This window comes from Pteropus alecto, unplaced genomic scaffold (genome assembly GCF_000325575.1).
Source record: "Pteropus alecto unplaced genomic scaffold, ASM32557v1 scaffold81, whole genome shotgun sequence".
Classification (NCBI taxonomy): domain Eukaryota; kingdom Metazoa; phylum Chordata; class Mammalia; order Chiroptera; family Pteropodidae; genus Pteropus; species Pteropus alecto.
This window is the reverse complement of record NW_006433378.1, coordinates 13,677,014-13,691,393: the sequence shown is the minus strand read 5'-3', so window position 1 is coordinate 13,691,393 and position 14,380 is coordinate 13,677,014. Positions and strand designations below refer to the sequence as shown.

At 32.8% G+C, this 14,380-nt stretch overlaps 1 protein-coding gene and 1 pseudogene across 2 annotated transcripts in view; one reads left to right on the top strand and one right to left on the bottom strand.

The window, feature by feature from the left end:
* The window catches only part of NCAM2 (neural cell adhesion molecule 2), a 413,016-nt gene that overhangs the window by 172,417 nt on the left and 226,219 nt on the right, over positions 1-14,380 (bottom strand). The gene's annotated exons all lie outside the window — the stretch shown is intronic.
* On the top strand, positions 5,307-5,425 carry LOC112476888 (annotated as a pseudogene).

The window sequence follows — 14,380 nt, the reverse complement described above, 5'->3', positions numbered from 1 at the left end:
TTTCCCTAATCGATGAACTCATCAATTTTAATGTAAGGTATTTATTTTAATATGAGATAGTGATATATCAGATTCTAAATTTCTTTTTTTCTGATTTTATTTCTTCTTTCTCTTTTCCCATAGAAGTATTTCCCAGGTTGCCATACGCATACGTTTGTAAAACTTTAACTTCACCTGCCTACTCAAAAGTATTCAGAGTGGATTTGCTGTATCTGATTAATTGATTATTATACAAATTTTACTTGAAAGAAAACTTACCTTCCCAAGTTTATTTCCAATTATTCCTTCCCAATACTTCTACAGCTATAGACAATGAATTAGTTCTGCCCCTTCTCCACTGACTCACACTTTCCCACCATTTTGCATTTGCTCAAACTATTTCCTCTGCTTTAATTTTCTTTTCTCACATCTCCACATGGCTGGCTGCATTCTATCTTCAAAGCAAAACTAAAGTCTCAATAACTTTGCAAAACATTCTGTAATAGCCCTATCTATGGTATCAATGAATATTTTTGATCAGGAAGCATTTTCACTAAATAAATGAAACTTGTCAATAATTATATTTAGTTCTTTACCTTATTTAAACGTAAATTCCCAGAAGTGAAAGCTTATCACCTTGCTGTTGTTTCTCCTAAACTGATAATATATGAATATATGGCAGAATAACGTACAAACTCTCACCAAAGAGCTTATCGTACAGAACAAAGATAGTATTAACAATGTAAATTTTTGGAATGACTTCATTGCCTTAAATTGAATTTAAGTATATCAGAATGTCTGACAATTATTACTTAAATAATTCTCACCTTTGACCTTTGGCATATTTTGCTTTTTTAAGGAAGAGTTTATAGAACAGACAGACCTTGAAAGATACAGTCACTTTAAGTTAATTACAGGTCTGTATAATTTTTGCACTGATTTTCTGATGGGTGTAATGAATAACTTATGTTCATTGTAACAAAATAAAATTGAACTTAAAATTAGTTAATTTATATTAAAATACTTGGTTAATTTTCATTTAGTATAAACTATCAGTTCATAAATCAAGACCACATTTTGAATGGACATTTTGATGACAGTGCTATAATTTAGGTATTAAAAGTATATAACGAAAACACATAATTCTCTAGTCTAACACATTTACCAAAGGCTCTAATTGATCTCTACAGCTACATTAAAATATGTGCATGTTAGGAAAAATATGGAGAACTAAAATTTAAGACCAAGTGTTAATCATTGCTTTAGGTATTTAACATTCAGAATTTCTTGTGACCACCCTTGACCCATGGCCACCTCCAACAGACTCATCTTGGACTCAAATGTCAAAAGAAAATAATTTCCTAAGGCCAAAAGTTGTGTTCAGAGAAAATTGGACAGAAATGATATATTTGATATCTATTCAGTTAATTTCTCCATCATTTCTAGTGTTTCAATTTAGGCACAAAGAAATGAAACTAGATAGTGATATGGGAACTTTATTTCATTTAAAGAAAAACTATATTAAGCATTTCAAATTAAAACTTCTGTTTAGGATTGGGGTTTGAAAAATATCAGTAGCATTCACAAATGCTGAAAAATCTAATTTTGATGTTTTACTCTTCTTATGTATTTAGAATAGATATAATGATTTTGAAGAAAACTATAAAGGATATAATGCTACATAGATTCACCTCACATAAGGGGCATTATTTGTTAAATAATGGTATTCCTTATAAATCAGTCAATTGATTATATTTTTCTATTAGAGTTGTGGTTGGATAGTCAAAAATACCAGTATCTTCATGAGATTTTTACTTAAGGTAAAAAAAAAAAAATGTTTTTAATTCAGAGACTGCAAAGTAGAGCCGTGAAAATTATATGTTCTCTGTGAACTAGTCTCAAAGAAATGCATGTAATATCAATATTAAAAGTAGACATAGGTAAATTAATTTTTTAACCCAAATCAGTATTTATTGACTATATTCATTTTGAAAATCACTCTTTTAAATGCTATGGTGTATAAAAATAATAAGCCATAGTTCTTATATGAAGGGATTTACAATTTATTTGTAAAGATGAATGATAAAACAAGATAATGTATATCAATTATAGCTATTATGAGTTTTACAATCAAGAAGTCTATATAGAGGGCAATAAAACTTAAATAAAAAAGGTCTGGTAGGTATTATAATAGACAGAAAGAGAGAGGACATTCCAGGTCTGGTAGGGCAAAGATGTTCAAGGAGTATTCAAGGAATAATGAGTAGATCAATATAGATGAGGTTGATCTCATGTAGAATATTAGCGATATATTATTATTGAAGGAATAGTTATCTGGGATGGCTGGTGGCAAATAATATGAAAAGGTAGGAATATATGTAACAAAAAATAAAAAAAATAGGAGTTATCTCTGTGCTCAATTAGAACATTAGTGTTAAAGAGAAAAGTAAAAGATGTTAAGCTTTTCTACTTGGGTGAAACAAGGGTTATCAAGGTGAAAAAGAATTTCATAAAAAGAGCAAATAGAGGGGGAAATATGAAGTAGTAATTTATTTCATAAATGAAAATTATTTTCAAAATAGAACATAGGCAACATATTAACAAAGGTAACTGCTATCATAACAAAGCTTAAATCAATATGCATAATTTAAGTAAGCATGCAGATCAAATAGCAGATATTCGAAAGGGACTTTCTTAACTTACGGGAATATAATTACAATGAAGCCATTGGCATTTTTAAATTCTGTCAGGAGACCAAGAGCCCTTTGCAATTTGATACAACATTTAACAGCAGCATTTCAAGTGGCCAGTTTATCATCTGTGGAGATTCAAAAACTGACAACTTAATCATTCTACTGCGTGCCTGACAGAAAGCAGAGTTGTATTCACTTAAAATTCCAACAGACATACAGAGACAACTTAGGCGCTGATTTTTCTTGGTACAATGACTTCCAACACTTTTTAAGCAGGCTCTTTTTTTCCCTTGGCCTCCATATCAAGGGACTTAAGAGAACTAAGGAATTTACATCATTATTATAGAAACTTTAGAGTGTTACTCATAGGTCTTTATAAATTACTGATAATACGAAATTACTGATTCTATAAAAATGACTTTCATTTTTAATATAAATGAATTTATACTAAATTTAGTAAGTGACTTTCAGTTTTTTCATTGAAAATCTATTTTTAAATTATATTTTCTTTGACAGAATTATGCACATAATGATTCACATTTTTATTACTGAATTTTCATGTCTGTGTATTACAATGGCCTAAGTGGGTTATTAGGTTTTGAAAATTGCCACAATATTCAAGAAAATTCAGAACTTTTGGATCATTTAAATCTGAAATACTCTACCAGCAAACATTTTAGGAAATTTGATGGCTGTGAACATTTTATGAAAATTGTTTTTTTAAGAAATTGTTTCAGCTAAGTTTACCAAGAAGACAAAGTTGAACTTCTTAGTGTAATTTCTCTCCACTTCCATGATTTTTATATTTATCCTCAAATTTTTTCAATCTTCTCACCCCAAGTTAGGGAAATAAATGTGTCAGTTGCTAGTCACCTGATTCCTTTTAAGAACAACTAGTCTGCCTCATTAATGCTTCTCTTTCTATATGCCCATTCTTGTCAAGCTATAGACACTGTATAATCACATTCTTTCTAAAAAATAAAGAAATGAAATCAATGAAAAAGAAAACAAAATAACCAATTAATATAAAAAGAAAAATTGTTCTCTTCTTGCTTATCTCTCAAATTACCATGGTGTATTCTACTTGTCTTCATTACATATTTTCCAAAAAAAAAAAGAAAGAAAAATTCTCCAAATCCCTAGTCACTATTTATTCTGTATATTATGATTACTTCTGTCTTCTCCATTCAATGCATGTTTGTTTTTTCCTATGGTCAATCACAAGCTTTTAATTTTAAAATCCAATAACAAATTTCAGCTTGCTTTTATTTTTAAAGAATTTAATCAAGAATAGGCACTACTGATTCCTTTGTTCTTTAACTGCCTCATTTCTTGACCCCTCTCTCTATATATCCTCTGCTCATTTTTCTGATTACTCCTATTTTAGTCCTTTCAGTTTCATCTCTTCTTCCATATGCCTTAAATATGTGTTTCTTACTAATCTCTTTTTTGTTTTCTTCCCTTGGAATTCTACATACTTTTTTCTACTGCAAACACATATATGATATTTACTATATGCTGGGCATTATTTTAAGCAGTGTGCCTAAAATAACTTTTTTAATGCTATTCAAGTCCTATTAAGCACTACTATCATTTCTATTTTAGACATGAGAAAGTTGAGGCAAAGGACAGTCCTAGGATTTGCTAAAAGCCACTCATCTAATAATCTAATATGTAGTGAAGCCATATATAACCAGCCATTTGTGTTTCTTGTGCTCAATGTTTGTGATCTTAACTGCTTCACTAATGTTATATAAATATGTGTATATATATTTTTATTTTATTTATATATATATATATAAATAAAATAAAAATGCCAGTATAATCTGGCCCACTGTAAGCAGTCAAAACTAATCTTCCATTTGCCCACCATTCCTTCTATATATTAAGTATAGATAAAATGTGCATGTATGTGTGTGTATCTATCTATTACCATTTTCGAGGTCTGCAAACATATTTGCTAATACCTATTATACCTCTTTACTTTAAAAAAAACTTTCATATTTCTCAAAGTCAGCATATCAAAACTCAAGAACATTCTCTTCCTGTCTTATACTATTCTTTATTCTCTATCTTAAGTTAAATTATTTTCTATTGAATCTCTTTTCCCATAAAAAATAAAAATATTCAAGATTCCACCTTTCCTCTCTGAAATATAAAACTCATAAAATCCAACTTACTTTTCCTTTAAATATCTCTCAAATCTGTTTCTGTTTTGCATGCTTGCTAGCTTTGTTTTATTTCTCACTATTGTTAGCCTGGTCTGGTGAGCTGTCTGGAAAATTGCACAAGGTGAGGTATTAGGATTAGGATTCATCAGAAATATCTGAGGAAGTGCTTATGTGTGTATGTTTCTGTTGTATGTGTGTATTTTTGTTTGTTTAGTTTTGAACCCTCCTTGAAACTCCAATCTAACATATCTGATGTAGGACCTGGGATTTTCTTTTTAAAGCAGTTTCCAGGTGCCAACCAGTGCTACTTATAAAGTGGTCCCCAGTCCAATGCCATATAACTCAATTAGGAGCTTCTTTTTTAAAAAGGAATCTCAGTTTCCATTTCATATTGACTGAATTACAATCTACAATTTAACAAGATCCCAGCAGGTCCATGTGCACTTTAAAATGTGATTAGCAGGTCTATGGCCATGCCATCCTGAACGTGCCCGATCTCGTCTGATCTCAGAAGCTAAGCAGAGTCAGACCTGCTTAGTACTTGGATGGGAGACCACCCAGGAAGACCAGATGCTGTAGGCGTTTAAAAAAATAAATAATTAAATAAAATTTGATCAGCGCTGGGTTATACTGTGACAATCCTACATATTTATCATTCTGTAATATAAACATACTACCCATTATGTATAGATAAAACCAAACTCCTTCACATGCAACATGTAAAATCTTTCACAATCTGGCCATGATCTGACTTTACTCAATTTTATTTCCTGCCACTTTCCAGGTATGGAAGCAAAACCAAATCAAAATAAAGCATACAGAATAGTTATACTACCAGGAAATTTTGCAAATAGGTCCCACTTTCCTATTTCTTTATTTTTGCATTGTTTTCCTTATTTAGTGGAACCTTTCTCTTTTTTTTTTATTATAACTTTTAATAATTTTTATTAAATTCATTGGGTGGGTGACATTGGTTAATAAAATTATATAGGTTTCAAGTGTACAATTCTATAAGGCATCATCTGTACATCACATTGTGTGTTTACCACCCAAAGTCAAATCTCTTTCTGTCACTGTATATTTGAGGCTCTTTACCATTTTCTGCCTCCCTCTCACCTTTCTTTCTCGCTGGTAACCACTATACTGTTGTCTCTGTCTATGATTTGTTTGTTTGTTTGTCTTGTTTATTCATTGGTTTGCCTTTCTCCTTTTTCTCATCTCAGGCCCTGCCTATCACTTTCGTTAAAACTTACATGAGTCCTCCGGTCAGCAAACCATACCTTTCAAAATATCCTAAAATCCTATAGTACTTTCTCATAGAGCACTTAATGCATCACATTAAAATATTTAAGAATTTTATGACTTAAATAAGCAAAAAATTCATTTGCATGCTATCTGAATGGCATTATAGTCCCTTATCAAGTTCATTTAGTGCTATTTCCCAGTAGCAATTAACACGCTCAATTTTGTTTGCATGCCTATTTCTCCACTGGACTACATGCTATTGGAAAAAATAAGTATACCTTATTCATCTTAGTCTGTCCACCCAGCTTATGATCTGAAAAAGAGTCTCATGCCAAAATATTAGTGCATAAATGGAGTGATACTATTGTAAAATAAAACAAAAAAATTAAAATCTTTCCTTGAATGTTTCTATTGGTTGAATTCAATAAAAAGCACTTTTAAATTATTTTTTATTCTTTGTAGACTACTCTATTTTTGAAAAGCATGTCTTGCTAAACTCATAAAAATTTGAATAAGTAATGACATATTGTGACTTTGAGTAAAAAGTCTTGCAACCTGGATTGTGTGATTGTTCAGTAATAGTGTGTATGTGTGTGTGTTTGTGTACCTCAGTCAAGACATGTATTTCACAAGTGAACGTAAAATATACAAAAATGCCATCCAAATGACTGGTACTCAAAAATTAACTGATGTTAAAATTAGGCAATGTGAATGAAAAGAAGAGCAAATCAGGTTTAGAAATAAAGAAAGAGAGAACTAAAAGTGGAGATGAGATCTGTAAGGGAATGTTAAAAAATGGTGAGTCTAGAAAGACCATAATGAGGAGGCAAGATATTTATAATCATTACACTTTCATCTGTCATTGAAACACAGCACTAAGCAAATCTTTAAAGACCTGGGCTTACCAAAAAATTAAAATGAATACATATTGAAGAGAAAATGTGTGTGACATAACGTTTATGCTGATTAAAAGATATATATATTTTGTTTTGAAAACGGATATGATTTTTCCTAAAATACATTGTTTAAAATTGAATAGCATATAATATAAGCTTAAGGTGATATAGAGGTTGCAACTCTAAACATAATTTAAATATACTTTAGTGCATAAATGCTCATCAAAATAGTTTATTAATAAAAGTAAAAGAATTGTGATACCTTAATATTTATAAAACAGCAAACATCTTTCTATATTTTAATTTTAAAGTCAACGTTTTCATATATCACTTAATGTAAATAAAAGTAGAAAATATCCCTTTATGCCAATTAGACTGAGGAATGTCACCTGAGTGATGAGTGAGGCAATCTGTACTTAGGCAGTAGTTAGGCCTTGAGTCCATTACCAGACCAGGAACAATTCGCTCATCATTTATTTTGAGTGTGACATTTAATTAAAACTAAAAGCTCATGAAGAGGCAGCTAAGTCCAAGTTCTACACCAAGTCCAAGTTTATTTCAACAGGCACCACTTAGACATGTAAGTTATTAGCTGCCTTGATAAAACCAGCACAGAACATCCTGTAAAATTCTGAATCACTGTTCATACTATGCAATAATAAATTAAATTAAGAGAAAGTGTTTGCATTGGGCCTAATTCCTAAATCTCTGGATGCTGATGTAAGTGTTTTGTCTACAAGTGTGTGGTGTTCGTCTCCAGATTAATTAGAAACACTAAAATGATGGACCAATGAAAGATGCCATCTTTAACGTGAGAGTGTATCAATTTCATCAGCTCAGTGCAAATCAAAATTATTATAAGAACTGTATGATATAGGGTCCAAAATATTTCTATAGAAGTATACTCCTTTAAAATAAATAATTTTAAACAAATAGTAGAAGGCATATGTCATTATTTTTTAATAGCACAGGATAACAATAATTACTAGAATAAAATGTGCAATTATTTATTCATTAATTAATTGGTTCACTCAAAAACCATACATGGAATCATTGAGTAGATTTGCTTGAGCACATATACTAAGTTTGCTGTTATGTGATCATAGAAAAATATTTCACCAGCCTGAAAAATTCCCACCTTTGTGAAATTAGCAATTTACATGTTTTAAGACGTCAACAGATCTGTTTCTTAGCCCTCTAAATCAGTTGGAGGATAATTTTATATTACAGCCAGGGACATTTATGTTTAATATAAAAGATTGCAAAGAAAAACATATTTTACAAAAAATTTATTTTAATGCATTCATAGAAATATGAAAGCCTGAGAAGTTTTAAAGGAGCAAATTAGTTTGGATGGTTAAATATAGAAAAACATTTTTTTCAATGGAAGCATTTTAGGCATTTCAGAAACTTAGATTATTATAGCTTGAAGGTGCCTATAGGATCTCCAGTCTAGCAATTTCAGGTACAGGTAAGGAAAGGGGTCCTGAAAGCTTATCTGTTTATGAAGATCCCAGGATAATGCAGAGGTAGATCTGTGCTTAGACTACTAAGTCTCAGCCTGAACTAACAACTTTGGATCTCCAAAATACTTGATGCTATCTTGTTGAAGAATTTTAGTGAAGGAACAGATTGGATAGCAATTCAGAACTGGGGAAAAGTTGACGGGAGCAATCCCTTCCAGAGAGGAAGAGAGCAGACAGCCTTCCCCTGTTCCATAGAACTGAGTGAATCGAAAGAGAGATGAAAATCAAGGAGTTGCCAGGACTCACTGTTGTATAACACGGCTTCCTAGTTTGGGCTAAAATAACAAAGTGAGAGGTTTCCCACAGGTTGAAAGGAAGGCTAAAACCAGTGAATTGGACCTCACGATTTTGTGTGGCTCTGTGTGTGAAGATGCTGAAGCAACTCCATAGATGGTGATTGTGCATCGACCTGAGGTAGCAAAGGAAAAAAGTCAGTGTAACATAGTAGAAAAGAGAACAAGAGTCAGTATTATAGTGTTATCTTTAACTCCTTTGTGGGTGGGGAAGGTGTAATGTCCCAAAATTAACACGTGTCTGATATAATAGAAAACAGTTTTGGTCATTTGTGTGGGTGGGGAAGGTGTAATGTCCCAAAATTAACATGTGTCTGATATAATAGAAAACAGTTTTGGTCATTAGGCTTGGTGTGTGTGTGTGTGTGTGTGTGTGTGTGTGTGTGTGTGTGTGTGTGTGTGAATAGGGGTTCCCTGGTGGGTGGTAAGTGACTAGCCTTGAGTCATATATCAATCAGGTGACAGAAAATACAGGTTAACTCTCAGAAGTTGTCACTGATAGCAACTAAGTTGGACATGAAGCAGCATGAGAGTCCCTTGTCCCTGACAAAGTCATGGGTACAAAGCATATATTCATCAGCAATTTCTCTGAAGACACCAGTTCGAGGGGGAAAGAATCCCATAAGAGCCCGAACTTCATCTAAATCAAGGTCCAGAGGGTGAACATGTACTAAAGGTCCTTCCAGTACCTACAAGCTGATATAAGCAGTTATTTCCTCTCTATCAGGCATACAAATGCTATCTTGGGAAGGTAGTAATAAAATTGAGTTTACCTAAAAGATATTGAATAAAATATAGAAATGGGAAGAAACCAAGATTTTGTCTTTGGTACACCCGTATATATAATGCAGGCATAATAACAGTTGCTACATTATATTCGTGAGGATTAAATGAAAAGCATTTAAAACAGTATCTGACGCAAATATGCAATAAACGTTAAACACTGTAATTGTAATCCTTCCTCTTAATTAGCTTTGGAGCTTCCCACAAGGACAAACTTGGTATCTTTTCTGTTTGTTTTATATAAGAGAACTGTTCCATGTTTGTACAATACTGAATTAAGACTGCCAATCAAAATTGTATTTATAGTTTTTCTTTCCAAGTAAACTGAGAAATTCTTTCCTCAATCCAAATTTTATTGGAATGTATTTAAGCAAAATTTATTCACCTCTATCTTAATCTGTTCAGTGTGTTATAAAAAAGTACCATAAACTGGATTTATAGGCAAGAATCAATTATTTTTCACAGTACTGGAGTCTGGAAGTACAAGAACATGGCTCCAGAATGGCTGCATTCTGGCAAAGGCCCTCTCCTTGGTTTCAGACTGTCTATTTTTTGTCTTATCTTCATATGGTGGAAAGACAGTATGAGAACTTATTGGGGTCCCTTTTATAAGGGCACTAATCCTATTCATGAAGGTCCACCACCATAACCCAATCACCCCCACAGCCCCCACCTTCTAACATCATCATGGTGGGTATTAGAATTCCAACATGTAATTTTGGGAGCGACATGAACATTCAGATCATAACAACTCCATCCAATAATGTTAACTACCATGCTAAAGATTTTCAGCATTGTCAAGACTGTATAACAGGCTGTAGAATTTGTTGACATATGCTTAAATTATACCAAAACTTCTGGAGCTCACATCCATAATATATAATTATACCCTGGTGAAGGATAGGAAATGTAGCACAAAATTAAAAGTTTTATCCTTATGAACAAAAAAAAGCTATTGTCTCAGTCATTATTTGCAGAAAATTGTGGACAAAATGAAACATTTTATAATGTAATAAATATACCTGAAGTAACCAAATTTCTAAACCAATACTAAGAAAAAGTTATAATCATATCAAAAGTGATTCATTTATGCCAAAATAGTATAATAATGAATACAATTAAACATTAAAGTATGTCATGTATTTCAAATTCTATCACATATAATTGTGACTCTGCTAAACTGAAATAAAACATACAGAAAAGATTGAAAACCACATGGTACCCTTTATATGTGGGATATAAACCTAAAAGCAATAAAGGAACGGGACAAACAGAGACTCATGGACATGGATAATAATGGTTACCAGAAGGTGGGGGTGGGGGGAGAGGGGAGAAGTAGATGGGGTAAAAGGGGTCAAATATGTAGTGACAGAAAGAAATCTAACTATGGGAGATGAATACACATGCAATATATACGCCTTACCAATAAATTGTACATCTGAAACTCACTGGATTTCATCAACCAATGTCACCGAAAATAAATAAATAAATAAATAATAATAAAAAATAAATTAAAAAAAGGAAAAGAATCGCTGAACTTGTTTTACATAGCCCTTGTCTAACAGCCCTTACCTCCGATTCCTTAACTACTCTTTGACCTTCCAGAATTAGGTCGTCTCTTTGCTTACACAGCTTCTTAAGCATACGACTTTGTCTAATTTACCACATATTGGAGAGATAATTATTTGTATATATGTCATAGCTGTAATTAGAATGCAATTTGTACTAAAAAAGACAATGTCTTACTCAATTTATAAACACCCTTGGAACACTGCTGACATTTACTATATCTCTTACATAATAAATACATGAATGAATTTTTTTAAATCAATATATTTAAATCTAAATTTCTCAAGTAAAAAGGTGCAAACACATTCCCCACCTCCAATAGCCGGGAAGGAGAGGTACCTATTTTACTTCCATTTTTAAAAGATTTTTCTAGAACCAGACCATTTTATTTGAATGTCGGTCAAATAATTAAACTAATATATCTGAATTTATAATGTTTTATTGGTTGATTGCAACTAAATATGGTTATTACTGTATCAGTGAATTATATAATAGGCTTGAAGACCAAAATAACACTCTCACCTATCGATTAGTCCTTTTCATTTAAACCTACTACATTTCATGCAACTGAGTTGGTTGTGTGAATGACATCATTCTTTTATACTGTAATATTTTGTGACCTATCTTAATTTTAACAGAAGTGAAGAAAGAGTACTACTAACACATATCAAATACATATATTTTAACAGTAAAAAAATACACTTCCTATTAATCATAAATAATGTTCAACCTTATCTACCCAAGTTGCTTTTCAGTATAATTAAACTTATGTGAATCTATCTCATACTTGAAAAGCACTTGTGCTTTTTAAAAATTTTATTTTGTTATTAATTCCAAATATACAATACATTGGTTAGACATTTATATAGTTTATGAAACGATCTTTCGAATTGTTCTCTCTCCTCTGGCTCTCCACCTAGCCATTCCCTTACTGCTGACTGCATTCCCTATGCCATGCTCCCCATTCCCATGACAATCTATCAACTACGAATGTGTACTTCTTTAACCCTTCATCCCATGCTCCCTAAACATTATCAATTAGTCCTTTTAGACACCAGTCTGAGTGTTCAGGAAACTAAATGGAGTCCCGAAAATGAAACCAAACCAAGAACATGTATCTAAGTTTTACCCGATTCAATAACTGGAAGTTTCCATAAGTGGATGGGTTCCCATCTCTACCAAATATGTGTGAGTATAGCTGGCTCAAAAAAGTCAACAGTTACATGTTCTTTTCCTACATCTCTGGATCCAGAATTCTTGATTTTATTTTTTTGTATCATTCGATCTCATAAAAATTTAGAAGACACTATTAGAATTTTTGGAGCTCTTATAGTTTCAGATGACAATAAACATGCTCAAATTATAGCCACAAAGATTCCATACTCCATTTTCTCTGGCTTCAAAGGTTCCTGAAGCATCCACCTCTCATCTAGAATGTAAGACAAAACTATGTAAACAGTTTATTTCACTCTTTACTTAACTGATGGAAGGAAGTATTTGGCTGTCAATTCTGTCATTACTCCAGTGACCAGAATTTGTGTGTAACCTCCAGAGAAATTTGGTTGTATTCCAATTCAATCCATCACTCAATGTTATAAGTAAAAGAGTTTAAAGTTTAATGGCAATCCAAGACAAGTGGCTTCTTTTTTTCCACGTTGATTATCTGAAAGCCTAGAAGAGTACAAGTTCTCCAACACAGAGAAATCCTATAATAATAGCTCCTTGGACTGAATATTTTAAATCACTGCAGAGTTTTAGTCTACCTTAGCAGCTTGATTAAAAAGATGAATGGCTGAAGGTCCAATTCAGAAAGCAAAAGAGGGAACACACCATGACCTCATTCTAAGGTACCCCTGTGCTCTTAGTAAAGGAAAAGAAGACTTTTTTTTTTTTTTTTTCCCCAGTGTGGCTGGGTACACACCATTCAAGGTAACTACCCTTTTTGTAATGTTTCATGAAACTGAACTTCCAGGGTATGTAGAATCTTCTCTGGATGGTAATCACAGATGTTTCCAATACAGAGAAATGATTCTTTTAGAGGTTCATTAACATGATAGTACTTCAATCTCTAAACTGAAGACCTTTGATATACTTGAAATATGTTATAAATTGTTCCTTAACTGAACTTGTGTGAGTTTCTGGTGTTTACATTTGGATCCATGGCATTCCTTAAAAAAATACATGATTAAATAAGTGGAGGTTTACATCATCAAGAAGTGGAGGGGATACTGTATCCCAGTATCCAATTATGGGAGACTACAACAATTAAGGGCTTCTAACAGTTCACTGAGTTTTCAAGAGCATATAAACAGTCTGTCATCCAACTCAACAGGTAAAATAATGGACCTTTATATGCAACGAATGAGACTAGTCTGGCCCCCAGTAACATCTATGGTGTTCTAGTAGTTGAAATGCATTATTTCTGTCCCCATCCTAGTCTACCTTGCAAGAGACTGGACACAATGTTCCCCGCAATGGTCAACTGTTGAAATCCTGCCCCTCAATGTGATTGTAGTAGGAAATAAAACCTTTGGGAGATAACTAGGTCATGAGAGTAGAGCCCTCATGATGGGATTAGTGCCCTATAAAAAGGGACCACTCTCCCACTCTTTTTCCACCACATGAAGATATGACAAAAAGTAGGCAGTCTGCAACTTGGAAAAGGGTGCTCACCAGACCAAACCATGCTGGCATCCTGATTTCAGACCTTCAGCCTTTAAAAATGTGAGAAATAAATGTTTGCTTTTTAATCCATTCAGACTATTTGTTATAGCATTCCAAACTGACTAAAATATCCCCTAACCCATTCCACTCTACCTTACTGAAAATCTGGCTGTAAATGTGGGAATAGGTAGGCCCACATACCTCCATTAAGGAGGGAGTACCTCGGTGCTTCTTTAATTGTAGTGTCAGTCATAACCAGGGACCATGTTTGAGAGAAAACTTTTCAGTGAATTTATATGGTTGGGAAAAGGCACTTACTGAAAGAGTCTGACACCCTGAAACTCTTAGGCCTACTGGCCATAATTTATAGTAGGTAGAACATAGCTCAGCCTAGGCCAAATATGTTGGCCCACACTCATTTAGCAAATATTCTGGAGAAACCTACCACATGCCCAGTACTACCGTAAGCAGTCAGGTTACCTCTGCGAAGAAAACAGTCAAGATCCTTGTCCTTGTGAAGTTTATGTTTAGCAGGTGGGAGACTGACATGAGAAATAAATT